At 45.1% G+C, this 18005-nt stretch overlaps 1 long non-coding RNA gene across 1 annotated transcript in view; it reads right to left on the bottom strand.

Annotated features, from left to right (window-relative positions):
- LOC138515657 (uncharacterized) overlaps positions 1-13804 on the bottom strand; it is a 31741-nt gene extending 17937 nt beyond the window's left edge. Inside the window, exon 1 of the long non-coding RNA XR_011282140.1 lies at positions 13649-13804. This is a non-coding gene — a long non-coding RNA (uncharacterized lncRNA). The remainder of the gene's footprint in view (positions 1-13648) is intronic.
- Positions 13805-18005: the final 4201 nt, after the last annotated feature.

Genomic DNA, 18005 nt, shown 5'->3' with positions numbered 1-18005 from the left:
CCTTGTGAAAATCAGTAACTGTTGGTGGATTCTGATGTCCCTGCCCTGTCCCTGTAAGAAGAGCCCTGCTGGCTTTCCAGAGCACTGAAAACAGAGATTTCCAAAGTAAGTATCTTGCCTAACAGATCAAAGGGTGGGGATTAATACCTTCCCCTTTGTTAATGGGTGTGGGGTATGTAAGTAGATCCTTAGAATAATAATTTAGAATACATAATAATTAGAATAATAATAATGTGATTAATTAGCCAAATACCATGCAGTGATTAACACATTTTATTCCCAGTGTACTTTATAGTCTCTCAATGTAATTGGGTGCACCTATTTTACATGTCAACCCCAGACTTCCTTAAAGGAAAGGGGTTTCCTCCAATTGTACGGAGTCCACGAAACCAGTAACTGCCAGTACTATTGTAGTAGTTCTTCCTGAGAGGTAATGTTGTCATATAATTTCTCCATCACAAACAGAGAACAACTCGGCACATTTTTCGAAAACAATTCCTCCTTTTCCCCTGAATCGCAACACATGCTGTCTAGAGGTGTCTTAATGTCTCCTTATGTAGTTCTCCAATGTAAAACCAACAGTGACCTTGATCTTTGGCCAATAGCCTGTATCGAATCATGACTTCTTTGGTTGAAGTTAGCTTCCAGCGGAAGAGCAAGAAACCTCTTCTTACTTCCCTATCTGGGTAAATTGAGATATACAGAGCTGGTGTTCCCAACTTTTTGTTGTCCTATGTCAGATGAATCAATATTCGGTAAGAATCTATGGAGTCCACCGTATCGGACCAATCATGTAGCTATAACAGCTTCTTAAATCCACATGGATTACCAACTAGGTCCACCACTGATGACCCCACCATCAAAAGCTGCGAAAGACAGAAAGATGAAAAGGTGTTAATATACCTGTTCCCCCAGAGTTTCCAGAAACATTTTCAAATCAAGAAACAAGGAGATCTTGATGGGGCAGATGATTCTTCTGTATATACTGAGATACCTCCAACATGCCTTAGCTCTTAAAGAGGAAATTCCACATTAGGCACACTGTTAGAGACCCAAATAATCTTCCGCCACACCAATTCCTCGAGGACAGGCAAGTAATCCAAAATCCAAAAGTCTGTCAACTCAATAGCGTACAGAAGTTTAGGGAAAATGCACTCATACATATCTTAAGCTGTTCTTTAGTGAGCTGCGTTTGTGTTTTTTTCTGGATGGGACAGCCCAAATATGAAAAGTGGGCAACCAATTAATTTGGCGCCGAATCTAAACACCAACTAAACCTAGGGTCACACTTCTGCATAATGAATGACTTTAGTCTTTGATGGATTGACTTTCAACCTGTGTACCCTTGCGAAATTAGAGAAGGCATTGAGCAAGCTCTGTAAGCCTTTCTGTGTGCAGTCAAATATGAGGAAGTCATCGAGCATAAGCAAGCCACGGTTTATAGTCATAATGTAGAAACCAATAATGTCGAAAGTCATTTTCTGGAGAAAAAAATGTGGAAAAAAAAATGTGGAATTTTTTAATGCATTTTTTTTTCGAAATGGGGGGGTTCCCTCCAAACCCCCCTTTTTTAAATTTTTTTTTTTTGTTTTACCCATTTTTTTTATCCCGAACCCTAAAATAAATATATAATTAAAAAAAACGGAATTCGACATTTTTTTTTCGACATTATTTTGTCGATAAAATTGTCATTCGACATTATTTTTTCGAAAAAATGACCGACCACCAAGCAAGCCACATCACTTTAAGATTTCCAATCTTTTGGCTTGCAAACGCTGATGACAACAAGCACTGTCCCACATCGGACATGTACAGATTGAAGAGGCAGGATGCTAACACGCAACCCTGCTTCACCCCTTTCGAGGTATCTATGGATCGGGAGAGGAGGTCTTGATGATTCAAATGAATACGCACATTTGACTCTTGATAGAGGCCAGAAGTGAGTCATATCAGTCCCTTCGGAATGCCCCGCTGGTGTTGTTTAGCCCAAAGGGGTGATCTATCGACAACATCAAACGCTGCCGGAAGATCAATACTTGCAAAGAAAATGGAATCAGATTTAGCCCACCACACCTGACTCATAGTACGGTTCAGTACAAAGCCATTCAATGACGTGCCCATCGGTTTTCAGAAACCCGTCTGCCATTTAGAAATCCTACCGACCAATGTTTGTCAATCCACTAGATTCTCCAACAGCAACGCCTCAAAGACCTTGCTGTCAGCATCCAGGATTGCAATGGGTCGGTAGTTCTTGGGGTCCGATCTACGCCACTTTTTGAAGACTGGCACTGTATGCGCTGTTGACCAACTAGTGGGAAAGCTAAATGTCCTGGAAATCTGTCCACAAAGAGTAGACAAGATTTCAGCCCACAAATGTGGATTTCCCTTGAATAGGAGGTTGGATAGCTTGTTGGGCCCCGGCGCCCAAGAGGCGCTAATTAGATGAACGATTTCCTCTGTCCCATCAGGGGAGACAGAGAGCTTCCAAGTTTGACCAGTCAAAGACTGACCACAATTACCACATGAGTCACTCTCCCCTGAGTTGGCAAATACAGTAGTGTAATATAATACCCATAGGTCTTCTGGGATTGGATTAGGCTTCCGTCCTGATGAAAGATTCCCAGGATCATTAAGGAAATGCCAAAATGTTTGGCTATTCTTATTGGCAAGGGTTCAAACCTTTGCCAATAAGAATAGCCAAACATTTTGGCATTTTTTCAGCTTCCCTTTGGCATGTGGTAACATGATAAGACTTCTGCCTGACTTTATTAATAGACACCGTTTTTTCTTTCACTAAAAATGTAGTAATTCTGTTGATAGTTCTTATGTGTGCTCACATATGTATTTTATCTTGTTGCAACCTCTGCATCATAAAGGTGCACGTGATTTTGCGATGCCAACCTTAGAGAGGTTCCAAGTCTAAACAAACAGGTATCTATTAAATCCCCAACAGAGCTTTCAAAATTCTGAATCGAGAAACAGTCAATCCACTCTCCATCGGAAATAGTTTGTAAATGTCTTGGAAAACTCAAATTTACACGACATACATTGGAAGGATTTCAACTAATCCTATTCCTGAGACATATACATGGCTACCTGTGTCCATCTGAGCCCACTCTCCTTTATTACTCCCACTCAGTTCAAACTCCACATTCAGTACACAATGATCATTGAATTCAGTGGGAAGGATGCTCATAAGTTTACATTTTCTCAAACAGTTTAGAGCTCGTAAATATGTAGTACAATGTCGACGTGAGAGAGGCGGTAAACCATGTAAAGTGACTCGGTACATCACCCGTGGCAGCCCCATTCAACATCCCCAACCCCGCTCCCACAAGGGCCTTTACCATACATAACCAAAGTAGTTCTTCCCTTTCAGGCCTGTGATGGTAGTTCTAGTGGTGTCTCCTTCAGAGCTGGCCGCGTTCAAATCTCCCGAAAGGAGAATCATGCCACATACCCATTTGTCTAGCCACTCATTTATTGAGTTAATTATCAAATTGATAGAGAAATATTTAAATTCCCACAACCAAGATGCCATTAAATGTTAACAACCAAGTTGTCACAGTTGGTCCCAATTAATAACCTGACGTGAGTCGGTATAAACCCAAACATGTGGTTTATGCTCTCTATGATTTTTAAATGACTGACTCGATTTCACTGGGGTCAGAAGCCCACCCAACGGACGCCCACTCACAAGGCCCTTTTTTGCTGACTGAAAATTACACTAGTAACCATCAATAACGGGAAGTTCCGTTCACCAGGTTTCTTGTAAGTTTATGAGTGTCGTAGACTTTAGAAACGCACCTATACCGGATGCGTGAAGAGATGGTTATTGCCAGTGGTGTTCCATGACATGAAGAATATGGAATTCGTACTACTGTTAGGAGAAATGCGAAACAGGATCCCTTTCTTTCCTATTCAAGGTTCCCGCAAGCCATGACCATTCACTAGATTAAGCCTCATTCATCCCACTATCCCATTGGTCTGCACCCAACGGTCCAAGCCGTGAGCTAAAGTTGGGGTAACCACAATTTCTTTTGGAGCAAAGTTAAAGGTGACACCATTCATTGATCCACTCCGACAAATACCCCTATCATTATAGGGTGTAAGGTCGAAACCGAATGTACAGATGGTGTTAAGTCGCTAGGTGTTGCACTGCTGAGTGGGAGGACTTTGCTGGGAGGTGACGGGGTGAGAGTCAGGAGGAGGATCAGTGTGATGTTGGATTTTGTGAAGCAGACGGGGCGGTGGGAGGAGTTGTGAGTTTATGTGAGACAAGTATTGATTGGTGGGTCTGGTGCACATCATCCTTTAGGATGGGGAAGCGCCTGCGTGGGTCCGCCCACGCCTCCGATAATTGAAAGAAAAGTCACTGAATGAAAAACCAATCTTGATCTCAGAACTACCTCCACTCTGTTTAGAGCTCGTAAATATGTAGTAAAATGTCGACGTGAGAGAGGCGGTAAACCATGTAAAGTGACTCGGTACATCACCCGTGGCAGCCCCATTCAACATCCCCAACCCCGCTCCCACAAGGGCCTTTACCATACATAACCAAAGTAGTTCTTCCCTTTAAGGCCTGTGATGGTAGTTCTAGAGGTGAAACCAGTGTTTCAGTGGGCTTTTTTAAAATACTGAGGGAGAGTATGGCATGCATTAATCGAAGAATGTTAGTACAATTCAAAATGATGTGCTTGTTTTCATTTAACACACTCTCTTAGCACACTTTAAAACCATCATCTGGTGGAGAGCAAGATGTTTTGGTGGCCCTTGTTCACGAGTGCTTACCAGGCCTATAGGAAAACGCCTATCTTTGTCATTATCAGTAGCTCTGCCCTTAGAGCCCTTCAGAACACTATAAGTCACGAATTGAGGTCTTAGAAGTGACTTGTTTCCCTCATTATTTAGCCAATTTGACTCAGTAAGAGAAATAGATTTACTGATTATCTGCCACAACAGAAGTACGAAAAGCCAGATTCTTACTGTGTCAGGCTTCCTCTGGGCGGGGAACAGAAGGATTAGTACACTGGGTAGGAGCACCAGTCACCTTAGTAACCACCACCGCACTTGGGAAAGGGTTGGCGTGACCTGAGGCCCAGGCGGAAGACTGCAGATCCCCGACCCTCTCAGAATCTAGTGATCGTGCCCCACTACATTTGGCAACCGGGTCCCTGTCCGTAGGTTGGAGGGAAAGAAGCACCCCCACAAATTCTGGTGCAAAGTTGCTAATACAGCCTGGAATTATAATGCAGCCCTTCTCACTTTCATTCAAAGTCCCCCTACTTCCAGCGTTCTTTATCACCTCCCCTGTAACAATGAAGCTCTCATTGGGTTGTCTATTATGATATGATATGAAAAGGCATTTATATCGCGCCCATAAACCAGTGTTTCAGTGGGCTTTTTAAAAAAAACTATTCAGAAATGTCTTAGTGGCTTGTTTGGTCAGCCCACTGAGTGGCATGTTTTTAGTTTTCCTAGCCCATTTGGAGAAAACCCTTCGTGAGCCATTGATTGAGCAACAACTCTCCAGAGCAGTTTCCGCCACCCGCCCACCCCGCCCCTCCCCCCCCCCCGCCACCGGCAAACGTGAGATTACTCTCACGGTAGCAAGGTCCTTGTGAAGTAGGTCGCCCTTGAGAAACATTTTTGGCCATCATTGTGTCACTCCCTACAGGTGATGAACCCCCAGGGTTAGCCCACTCTTCTGCCTCATAGCAGAGTTCCAAGGGGCATGCAGATGCTGTGGTAGTGGGACCAGCCATGTACGCAGTATTGTTCATCAAAAATACTGAGTTTCCCGCTTCACTCACCAACTCCCTTGTAGCATTAACGCACTCCCGTAATGGGGTTATAGGTTTTACAGACATGTCCTTAGTAATAACACCAGAATTCAGCAAATGGTCCCTTTGATTAAGTGAAAAAGTTCGCTCGCACATTCAAATATTCAAATTTAAACAAAATGGATTCCAACATAATAGAATGTGCCTGAGTTTCTGCTTTTACACCCTCGTGTAGGGAGACTAATACACAGAGTACTTGGTTGATTTCTGTCAATATTTCTGAATGTAAACCGTCCATTTTATTATTCAGGGCCGTGTGTAGAGATGAGTTTAGACACGACTGCGCCTGTTCAGAATAAATTAGCTGAAAAAGAGAGGGGGGAGGACACATTATTCCAAGTTTGTTTAAAAGGAAGGTTTGGAGGAGAATTCAACATAAAACTGTCCTCGTTATGTGTGTACCCTCCACTGGAACCAGGATAGGTTTGGGAATAACCAGAGCGTCCTGAGGAGCCGCATTAGGTGAAGCACCCACTTGGGGACTGGAGCTGAAACTTATGGTGCAGCACGCGAGGATGCAACATAATAGTCGGGGGTTTTCCCACTATATTAGTAATATTAGTTTTGTACCTTCGGCTGTGACACTCTGTCACACACAGAGTTTGCTCCCCGAGTAACGCCCAGTTGAGAAAAGTCATCGCCCTGAACTAGGGGCGGGGAAGACGGTGTTTGCGATGAGGCGACTTGAGAACAGTTTTCACTCGGAGAGGGAGGCAGAGGTAAGCTAAGCACCTGAGGAATGTCATAATCAGAAATGTGAACAGAATTGGTTAAAGTGGGCTGAGGCATTTCTTTCCCGCTACGAAAAAAGTACCTGGAGTACAAAGCGGTAAAAACAAATCAAGTTATTTAAACCTCTTGTGAGTTAAATACATACTTCTGGCATTTAAAGCATATTCCGGAGTAACAGATGGCAAGGAAAGCCAAATGTAGTTAGGAACAGAGGCCAAGACCACCTTACCGCCTAACTGCCCAACAGTACCAACATTAAGCCGCACTCGAGATCGCGCGCGCTATCGCGCTGTGTGTGGGTCTTGTAGTATTCCAAGAGAAATACTAAGGTAGCCGAGCGAAATGCCCCCAGGCACACCTAGTCAAACGTACTAAGTTCTGCAAATGCTCCGTGCAATACTGATTCCAAGGATATCTTGCCTGTGTCTCCCAAACCACCACGTTGAGGCGCAAGAACAAGAGAGACCTGCCCAACTGCACCAACACTCAGCTGCACTCCAGAAAGTCTGTGGTGATTTCAAAACCTCTAGCATTTTCAAGTGTGCAGGGAAATGAAACAAAGTTGCTTTGAGAACCGAAAATGTTGCATTTGATTTAAATCTGAACCTTATGCAGGAACGCTAATGCTCATGATATAGTAATCTTCGAAGGTATTTATTTAATATTTTGTATTTTATTTGGAGGTTATGTCTGTGAGGCCCAGCTCACTGCTCGTGTACTTCGTAGATGCCACTTGACACAGAAACAAGTCCCTTTCTATTGAGGTTCATCAGGAACAGAACAGAGGCCCCTTCACTTGGGGTTACACCGAATATACCCCGGATAGCTCTAGCAGATCACCAATGGATGCGAACAGCAGCCGCGAACCTCCATCCACAACCTCAGCCTCCCGCACTCATGCTTGGATTACAGGCGCGCATCACCACGCCCAATGTATTTAATTTTTAAATAAAAGGGGTTTGTGGGACAAGAGAGGGGGTCTGTTTATTTAGGTTGTAGGTCAACTGGTCGACAGGACAAATGGTCGACACCAGAAGGTCGACGGGTCAAATGGTCGAAATTTATTTTGTTGATTTTTCACTTTTTTTTTTTGTTGCTAAAAACCCTTTTTTCCCTAAACGAAAACCTAAAAAAATATATATAACTAAAAGAAAAATTCAACCATTTGTCCTGTCGACCAAATTGTGTCGACCATTTGTCTATCGACCATTTGTCTGTTGACCATTTGACTAGACACCGTTTATTTAGCCTGTGTTCCATGGACAAAAGTGAAATGCAACAGTAACATCCCCAAAAAGGAGTAGTTGTATTGAAGCTTTATTTTGTGCCACAGAGAAGGTGGCGTGTGTAATCGTTTTTGCGCAAATATTAATTGACCCTATTATTTAATAAATATAAATTCTTCTGTACCCCGGCCTGGTTCTGGGCTCATTGGTGGCACAGGGGGAGTTATCTACGTGGCTCGATATGAGTCATAGACAGGGCTAACTTCGGGAAAATAAATGATCTACTGTGTGGCACCTTAATTGGGGGGAAGAAACTCCCCATGTTAAGGGTGGTCTCTCCAATATCGTAATAAGGAGGTGTGGCTGCAGCATCCTGGGTGCTTTTCAGTGCGGTCTCTGAAGTGCCGGATCACTGCCGATGGCATTGCTTGGAGGACATACATTTCTCATGCCTCACCTGATGGGTCACTTGGTCGTATTATGAAATGTACATATCACTTCAATTACGTACACCTTATTTCAGATTGTTGATGCATTAAATGGCAAATAAAAAATAAGCAACCAGAACATAAAAAAACATTATTTTCTTACATAGAGTAGCCATACGATCAATGCTTCAAAAACAGCAGCAATACATCATGATTTCACTAAATGAACATTTTAAAAGAAAGGCAGCAAAGGCAAGAATCACTAACTACAAAGAACACTACATTTATAGTTGGAAACTATTTGAAGAGATAATATGGCTTAATTAAATGTTAATATTAGTGTGCACTGCTTTAATCTGTAATTCTGTACATTTTGCAAAGGGGGATGTTTATTTGATTAATAAATAGAATGTGTAAAAGAAAAACACTGCACCATTTTTGGGCGCTTGTTTGCATCCTTATTGTGATCTGGATAAAGACGTTGATGCAATACTGACCAAATTCCCCTCCACTCACTAATATAGTTCAAGCTAAACAGAGCCTTACAGCCGCAGGGTTGATTTAATATGGGACAACAAAGGTTCTGGGTAAGCCTCACTAACACTGGGTTACTAGGAGTACTAGGTTTGGGCTCTTGTAGTATTATTATTATTATGATATTTATTGAGCATGGACCTAGGTTCGGAAGCAACAACACTTTGCAATCACAGGGGGAAGAACAGGGGGAGCGAAGCAGAGAAGCAATTGCAGCAGCAAGGGATCTAGAAGCAACCATGGCAGGAAACAGTGGGGAGCAGAACGCACAGACAGAGGGAGGTTGGAGGATGGGGAGTGGAGAGTGTGTGGGCCTTGGTATTAGGGAGGAGCCATTCATCATTGAAGAGGAGGGTCTTGAGCTCCTGCCTGAACTGTAGAAGCGAGGAGGCGAGTCTGATGTTGATGGGGACGAGGTTCAGAATCTGGGTGTGGAGCCAGAGAAGACCTGGCTTCGGTATTAGCATAATTGACCTAAAAACATTTGACCTAAAACATTTTCTTGACCTTAGTTCGGTCAAATTTTATTAAATATATATATGGGGGTGGGTAAGGATATAGATTAGGTTGAGGGGAAGTGGGGAGTGTTGTGGGGGGTCATTTTAGACCAAGAAAAAGGTCAAATAAATGTGATCAAACGTTATTAGATTAAATGTTTTAGGTCAAATAGACCTAAGCCCCTGTCTTCTGGTCCATTCCTTCCTGCACTGTTGTAATTCAAGTCTGCACATTTCCTTACTTCCGGTGGATCGCAGGCCTCCGGAGATGCTGCGTGTCTCAGTGAAGTAGATTGGGGACTTTAGGATGACAGCCTTCTAGATGATGCAGTGGGATTTGAAGATGATATGGCCTTGCAGCAGAAGCCAGAGCCGATCGATAAGGGTCAGGGGGATGTGGTTGAATTTGCAGAGTCGTTTGATGACACGTGCTGCAGCAGTCAGGACACATCTCAGGGATCCCAGGGTAGTCGCGGAATGGCCTTCCAAAAGGGCATAGCCACCATCCAGGTGGGAGAGGACCAAGGCTTGGGCAGCGGATCTCAAGTTGTTTTCTGAGATGATAGGCCTGCTTTCCACAGGAGAGAAAGTTGACACCAAGCTGTTTGTGTCTTCCTTGCTATGTGCTGTTAAAAGAAGAGGTGTTTGTCGGTGTCAAACACAAAGTACTCGGCACATGTGGCCATCTGGGTTGTGAAGCCCTCGAGTTTGATATAAGAGAGTCAGGTTTAGATGTCAGGGTGTTCGTTTTGTGGTCAGCAGTAGGAATTCAGTGTTGGAGTGGTTGAGCTTCAGGTAAGCACTGGACATCCACGACTGGATGAATGAGACGCAGGCCTTGACCCTGTGGATATCTTTGGTGGAGGATAACTTGAGGCAGAGCTGCGTGTCATCTGCATATTGGTAGATGTGGATGCTGTGTGGAGTGAGGCGGGTTCCCGAGCGGTTCCAGGTAAAGATTGAGGATCACAGGGGAGAGAATAGACCCCTACGGGACTCCAAATGATTATATGATCAGGCCTAGAACAGCAGGGTCAACATGCAAGTATCTGTGTTCATTGCAAAGTTTCGCTCAGGTATACACAGAACATACGTTGGATCTGCGGCACACATGTGATAGCCATATCTTTGCCCCCATATCTTTGCGGCAAAGGTGTCAGAAGTCAGAGTCATGAACTGGGAACCTTCTAATGGTTCCTGACTATTAACCCCTCCCTGCCCCCAAAAAAACAGTTGAAGTAACAGAGAATCCAGGCCACCAACTGCATTTGCAAGCTACACTTTCTAAAAGCTGTTAAACAAGTGTGAAGTCGAGGGGTTTCATTACAAGGATGTCGGTAGTGGTAAGAAATGGCTGTTAAATAATTCGTTTATCTTGATTTTCTTACACACTGCAACATAATTATGCAATATTTGCTGCTCTGATATATCTCAAGTTGGGAGGAAAATCAGAGGAATTACCTCCTGAACTCCTAGAGAACAATTGAGGGTGCTATCGCCAGCAGGAATTCATGAATTCCCTAATGGAGTCGTGAGGGACGCTATAATGGGGAAGAAGAACAAGTCGGAAAGTGGAGAATATAACTCAAAATCCGATGGTGGCAAGGAGACCCATGAACATTGCTTGACTCTTGACTGCGGACATCCATCTAAAGGGAATTACACCCTCCTATGGCCTATTCTGTCCAGCCAGTAGCGAAGGCCGCTTTTTGGGGTTGGGCGGGGGGAGGTCTAATAGGGAGCCACTGGGTAGCGCGCGACACACTGGCACCAGGAGGCAGTCACGGGGGCAGGCCGCACTCCCCGGTCCCCCCCGTGATTGTGCCACAGTGCCCAGCACCAGGATCCTGGACTCGGTTTGAAAGACGACTTCTTGGCTTTACATTAACACGCTCCTTATGCGTATGGTGCAAATGTGGTTTACAGGCAGAGACAAGCTCTCCACCCTCGAATTACATTCGGGGACATTTTGAAGTGTTTTGCTGGATGTAGCTGGGGGACAGAGCGGAGTGTCTGTTCCGCCAGTCACCGTGCTGGATTGCACACCGGTCTACGCATGTCAAAGCAGGCGGAATCCGTAGCGATTGATTGAAATGGCAGCCACCTTCCACATTCTTGGTCACCGGCATGATCGCTTCATGTGTGTTTGGCAAGAGGAAACAAGCGCGCAAGCAGAAAAAAACAGGAAACAGGCCTTCTCTTGCTATGCCCCATCCTGGTGGCAATTCTGAACCGCGCCAATGCTCCCGTCATTCCGGAAAGCACTCATGCCCCTTCAGTCAATACCTAAGTGCCACCCTGGCTTCCTGTGTTCCGTACCACATGCCAACCACTCGGCCGTATCATCCCATGCCACATATTGTAATCGTATCTCGTTGCCACTTATGATATGTTATGTTGAGTTGATTTATAACACGCACCGCTACCACCCAAGGGCAGTCTCCAGACGCTCAACGACACGCACAGCACTGCTTACTCCCTACTAGGTTTGCTCTATATAAAAACCTAAATAGAAGTACAAAATACAAATACAGATGGAAAACGGTGCAGGAAGACAGATCTCCCTTGCTACCCCTAAAAAAAAAAACTAAAAGAAGTTAACTTATAATATTTTTTTTTTAATGTAAGCTCCATGTGGCTCTTTGTTTCTGGAGTGGCTGGCTTTCTTGTTCAGACCTCTTAAAAACAGTGTTCCACAAGTGTAACACTTTGAGCAGTGACCCTAACTAAGAAACATTAGGAATAATAGATATTTTGTCTTTCTGAAATTATACTCAATAATTGCTAGACTCATTAAAGGTTTGTTTCAGGCACACTTCAGACACTTTACACCTCAACTCAGCATTTCATCATTCTGAGGTCTAGAAATGAGTACCAACATGGGTGATAGCGCTTGTATATTTGTTCTATATGAAGCGCTTAAGCGTAAGCGCTATATAATAACACATCATCATTTGGCCTTGGACGTCTGCTTCCATTCACAGTAATTTGGTAATATGGGCCTATAAACACTGATATTAATGATACATATGGTGATCCATTCTTGTATGAATTGTATATCACATTATAGTGGTATCGTAAATATATTTATCGTAGTGTACTTTGGAAAAATGCCATGTGACACTACTTCCTGTTTTGTCAAGGAGTGAAACGTCATGTTGCATCATTTCCTGTGATGTCACTTCGGGTGGGGTCAAATGACATCCCTTCCTGTGATGTCAGCAGAGGTCAAGGGTTATGTTATGTCACTTCCGCTACCCCTGGCATTTTGGTGAAATGGCGTCCCTGAGCCTGGTACCAGGTAGTCTTATCACTTTTTTACACTCCAACCAGAAAAGTATCAAAATCCCGCATCGAGGGTCCCGGACATATAAATGAAAGCGACAGCGGCTCTTCTTTCTGGCGCATCTGCACTAAATTTAAAGTGATGCGCTAAGGTGCAAACACTGCATCACTGCCAAAGAGCAGGAAGAAGGCCCTTAGAAGTGATACAGAATGCCCTTAAGTGGTCTGCAACCTGCGGCTCTCCGGGTGTTTTGAACTACAACTGTCATGGTCACTCACCATTGACTATGCTGGCTAGGACTCATGGGAGTTGTAGTGCAAAATATCTAAAGAGCCCAAGGTCGCCGATCACTGCCCAGGCTTGAAGTGCTAGCCAGTGGAGCACTTTGCAGATAGATGAAGTTGCCCAAACACTTCTGCCTGGTGATGATGTGGGCTATACAGGTGGTTCAGATGCCTGGGGATTGTATCTGTATTGATGCAAGAAAGCCAGACAGAAAAAGTCAAGTCCTTGTATGGGCGTGGGGGGCCCTTCCGGAAGAAGGCCGGCCATTTTAGCATCCTCTGAAGCCATACTCATGGGAGACACGCCGGGGATAACTGGATTTTACTGGGAGGGACACAGGTTGCACCACAAAAGTAGAACTACCACACACCACAAAGGACCAACAGCCATGCCGGAGAGAGTACTTGCCAAGGAAATAAAGGTGCATGGGTGTCATTTTAGGGGAGGACAAGGGTGTGTGTCCCCTCCAACTTTTTTGGCACACCATTTTATTACACTCGTTTGGCAGGGGCCTGTTTTATTTAGATGTCATGCCCTCCGCCCCCGAACATTTTCAGCAAAGTTACTCCACTGTAAAGGTGGTGTTTGTGGTAACCCCATCACGCAACAGCCTAAACTTTCTGGGGTGCCAATGGGAAGTGCCATCCTGCTGGGTACTTGAGAACCCGAGCCTGTACGCTCAGAATGCAAATGACTCAGTGGCCTGCCTGTATCACGGGCGTGCATCGCTCTGTTTGCTGTTCCTGGAGCGCCACGTGTTCGCTCCTGCCTTGATTACTACAGCTGTGCTGTACATCCCGCGTTGCTATGAACTCACCTGTGGTTTCAAATACAGGGCGCTTCCACCCCCAGCGATGGCCGCAGAACGAGGATGCAGGCTCTGCCCATCCTCGTGTTACGTGGCAGAGTGCGCCATCTAGCAGTGGTCGACGGTAGTGCAGCGGCGCCCTCCCCCAGAGCAGCATCACTGACATCTCCGGGGAGGAAGTATTCGCGAACCTTGCACCTCCTCCTATCAGAGCGCTCCGCTAGCAGCTCCTCCCACTTCGAAAAGTTGACAGTACGAGCCCTCTGCCGAGCCTACTGCCACGCATTTCGCACGTACTTAGGCGTAGCTCCCAACCATTTGTGCCACAAAGGCGGGAGAAAACACCCGATTTGTTTTTTGTGGGCTGAGAGCCCATTGAAATGAATGGGCGTGCAGGAGGCTTGGCGGGTGAGTCCGCTGTTTACAAGGTGGGTGACACCCGCCAAAAGCGTGTGAGTTGAGAGCTATGCATAGGTTCCAAACACCCCCATTGGAATAGTGACTGTTGCTGCACCCTAAAGTGCAAGTGCCCACCACTTTACAAATGTGACCAAGTGAAAGAAGCTTAAAGTGCACATGGCGTGCATGGTTCGCGCAGGAGGCTGTGGTGAAGCAGGGCTGGACTGGCCTACAGGGAACTCTAGAGATTTCCCAGTAGGCCTCTGCACCCTGGGCCTCTTTTGTATTTTATTTTTTAACTAGTGTGCAGGCCCGTGTACACGGGCCAAAGTTCAGGTTTTCATTGACCCAGACCGATATATAGCCTAAGCCAACAGCTCCCTCTAGCCGTGACAACAGGCAAAGCTATGCACATTGGACCACTGTACGTACTAAGCCGACAGCTCCCTCAATGGAGCATTCAATGTGTTTAGGCAGCCTCTACTGCGCATGACTGGATTGGTCAATCCTAAGGCAACAGCTCCCTCTAGCTGTGACAACAGGCATAGCTATGCACATTGGACCACTGTACATCCTAAGGCGACAGCTCCCTCAATGGTGCATTCTATGTGTTTGGGCAGCCTCTACTGCGCATGACTGCATCGGTCAGTCCTAAGGCAACAGCTCCCTCTAGCGGTGACAACGGGCATAGCTATGCAAATTGGACCACTGTACACAGCTCTCTCTATGGAGCATTGTGTGTGTTTGGGCAGCCTCTGCTGCACGTTACTGCATCGGTCAATCCTAAGGCTACAGCTCCCTCTAATGGTGACAGCAAGCGAAGCTATGCAAATGGGACCAATGTATATCCTAAGGCATGCTCTCTAGCACAGCATTCTGTGCGTTCGGGCAGCCTCTACTGTGCATGATGGCATCGGCCAAACATACATCTGGCCTTTTATAATTATAAAGAGATTTTCTCATAGGAAAAGGGTTGGGCTTTCTCAAAATGTGTAATATGGGGTCACCTTGAAAATAGTTTCCAGGGCCTTTTTTGGTTCCCAGTCCACTCTGGTGGTGAAGTATTACATACGGTCACAAGTGTGCACCTTTTACATACCTTGGGTTTAATATAGCGCATCTCCAGCCACCTGCATGCTTCTTGACACTTTAGCTACTGCAAGGGAGATTAGTGGGTGTTTAGTGTGATAACAGAGCAACGTTGATGTTGGTAAACTTGTGGTTCCAGTCAAATCCTAGAAATCACACGCTGGTGCGAATAGGAATGTATGCATTAAGCAGTATAGTGATGTGTGACTTCCAGTGTGAGGTGTCAGTGTTGCCAAGATGTGCAATGGCTGGCGGCATCCCTAAGCATCGTCGCGGCCTCTGTGAGTGTAATTATTTGGTGTGTGTTGGCATGGTGGCCAGTTATCCTGTACAGTGCCCACCTGCCATTGGTTGTGGGCCTCGGTGCGTGTTGCTGTGTAAGAAAAGCAGGAGGAGGGGGTGGTTAGTGGGATAGCAGGGGAGGCAGATTCAAAACCTACGGTGTTCATGGGTGCAGGTGCGAAGTACTCTGGCCCTGATTGCCGGTGTGCTTACTATGGGGTTGGCAAAGTCCTTTGGGGATGTGATATCCAGAAGGGAGAGCCCAAGATCTGAGAGGCTATATGTGCTTGGGATAATGTTGCCCCCTAATATGGGGGAGTGTAAGAGGGCTAAAGAGAGGAGTTTAATATTCGCTCAATAATGTGAATGTGGCATAGGCCGAGCTGGGTATTGATATTGATATTGATATTTTATTTCTATCGCGCTCATACACAAGTGTTTCAGAGCGCGACAAGGCAAGTGAGGGGAACAGGGGAGAACAAAACAGCGATCTTACTAGGCCCAGTGACATTGAGAACGCGCAAGTGCATGCGAGAGGGGGAGGGGAAAAGTGCCTGGAAGTGGGGAGAAGTGGAAAGTGCGAAGCAGAGTAGAAACAGATAAATAACAATAAATAAGTAATAAAGGCACAAACAGTGGTAGTGCAGCCATCAATTTGCAAGTACTAGGTTTAAGGCAGCAGACAGGGTAGGTCTGATAAGTGCAGGAATGTGGCTTTGCTGCTTTGCCCTTCCGCTTTTGCCATACTCCATCTCATGATCTCGGTCTCGGTAGGATAGCTCAGGGGCAACGTGCTCACCTTGGAAGCAAGACGACACAGGTTTGATCCCCGAGTCCACGCTTAGAAACCTCTGGGTATTAAGCGCGTTATAAATAACCTATCATATCATATATCATGACTCACACTCCGCCACCCACAGCATCTGAAGACACCGATCTTCACACTCTCATCCTTCCTTTCTCTTTCGCTCTCGTAGTCTTTGGATATCAACCTGTGAACCCCAATTCGGGTCAAAAGCATGTGTGGTTGGTCTTTACACCCTTGGAGCTGCCAGTTTTGGGCTCATTAAGCTATACGTAAAATAGCACTTCCCTATAAGTTAATGACAGTTTTATATGTGGCAAGCGTTCTAGCTATTTTGCATACCCATGATCCATTGCTCTCTGGCTCTGATCTGGAGGTGTACTTCCAGTGATGGCTAATAGGTGGAGATGTGTTGTGTGTGTGTGTTGTTATCTGACACAGCATATTCTAATACATTGTGCACATTTTACAGCGAGGATAAGGAAGTGCTAGGTAATTGTACGTGGTTATTTATAACCTCGCTTAATACCCAGAGGTTTCTAAGCACAGACCCGGGATCGAACCCCTGTTGATACGCTTTGTCTTGTTTCCAAGGCGAGTGCATTGCCCCTGAGCTATCCTCCCAAGACAATTGACAAAAATGGCTGCTTGGGATATCCCATTGTTTCCCTAAGTGCTAGGGTTCATGGGGAGCAGGAATCCTTGGGTTTTAGAAACAGCTCTCTGGGGAATATGATTGAAAATACGTTTCCATTACTCCCTTCTAGGGTTCATATACTGGATTTAGGATTTGACATGAGTGCTTTGCTTTACACACGAGGCTATGTTTACACCTGTGAGAGCATCCCTCATGGACTTGGGTTTGACCGTGTGTTTTATGTTTACGCATGGAATGTACAAATAAGGCTCTCACTTTAGTGTAAACATTGGCGAAATGACCTAAGCCCAGGGGTCTTTATAAACATAAAGCCATGTGTAAACTTAGCACACCGTGCAAGCAGCCTCAAGTGTACACATGGCATCTGCCGCATCTGGACTGTGTTTACACTTCAAGGTTGTGCTTACAGGTATGCTGTTTTTTTTTGTTTTTTTTACACGGGGCTGTGTTTGCAATTTTTCTCGTTTTGTTCCTAAGCAGAACCGTATTTACACCCAAGTAGCTGTGTTTACATGTGTCCCCGGCCGTAGTGTTACACATCGGGTTGTGTTCCCACGTTGTGAAAACAGAAAAATAATATGAGGCCGGGAAGCCCAAAAAGAAACACACCAACACAGGTTACAAAGAAACATACAAGTGCTTTATTTCAAGCTACAACAGTTACCAAGTCAATTGACAAACGGATAGCTATTCGGCTCTCAGTATAACATAACGAACTTCAACGAGGGTTCGATGTGTTAGTGAGAGAGACTGCATATTGGAATACCCGGGCCTTTTATACAATTTGTCCAGCCCTTGGCCAACCCTCTTGCGGGTTAACCATTCTGCGAAATATTTAATTCTGGCCTTAGGGTTCCTTGCCAGGTCAATCCTTTAATATATGCATTTTGATTAGTTTCGCTGATATAAGTAGTACACTTACATATAGGTCAACGGTAGGACAAGGTCTCTGTTCGCGACCCCGACAAGTGGCCTGCAGGCATATTAATTATTCAGTTGTACTGAGGTCACAACGGCCGGAATCTTACTCAGAATGTCATTTGGCCTCCATTTTGATGTTCAGGGTGACTTCTACATAACAAGAGAACCTAAAATGGCGGCTCAATCCAAGATTGCGGCTTACATTGGTTTCT

This window comes from Ambystoma mexicanum, chromosome 6q (assembly GCF_040938575.1).
Source record: "Ambystoma mexicanum isolate Mex_15411 chromosome 6q, UKY_AmexF1_1, whole genome shotgun sequence".
Lineage (NCBI taxonomy): Eukaryota > Metazoa > Chordata > Amphibia > Caudata > Ambystomatidae > Ambystoma > Ambystoma mexicanum.
The sequence above is the reverse complement of the archived record's forward strand: the minus strand, read 5'-3'. Positions and strand labels throughout refer to the sequence as shown.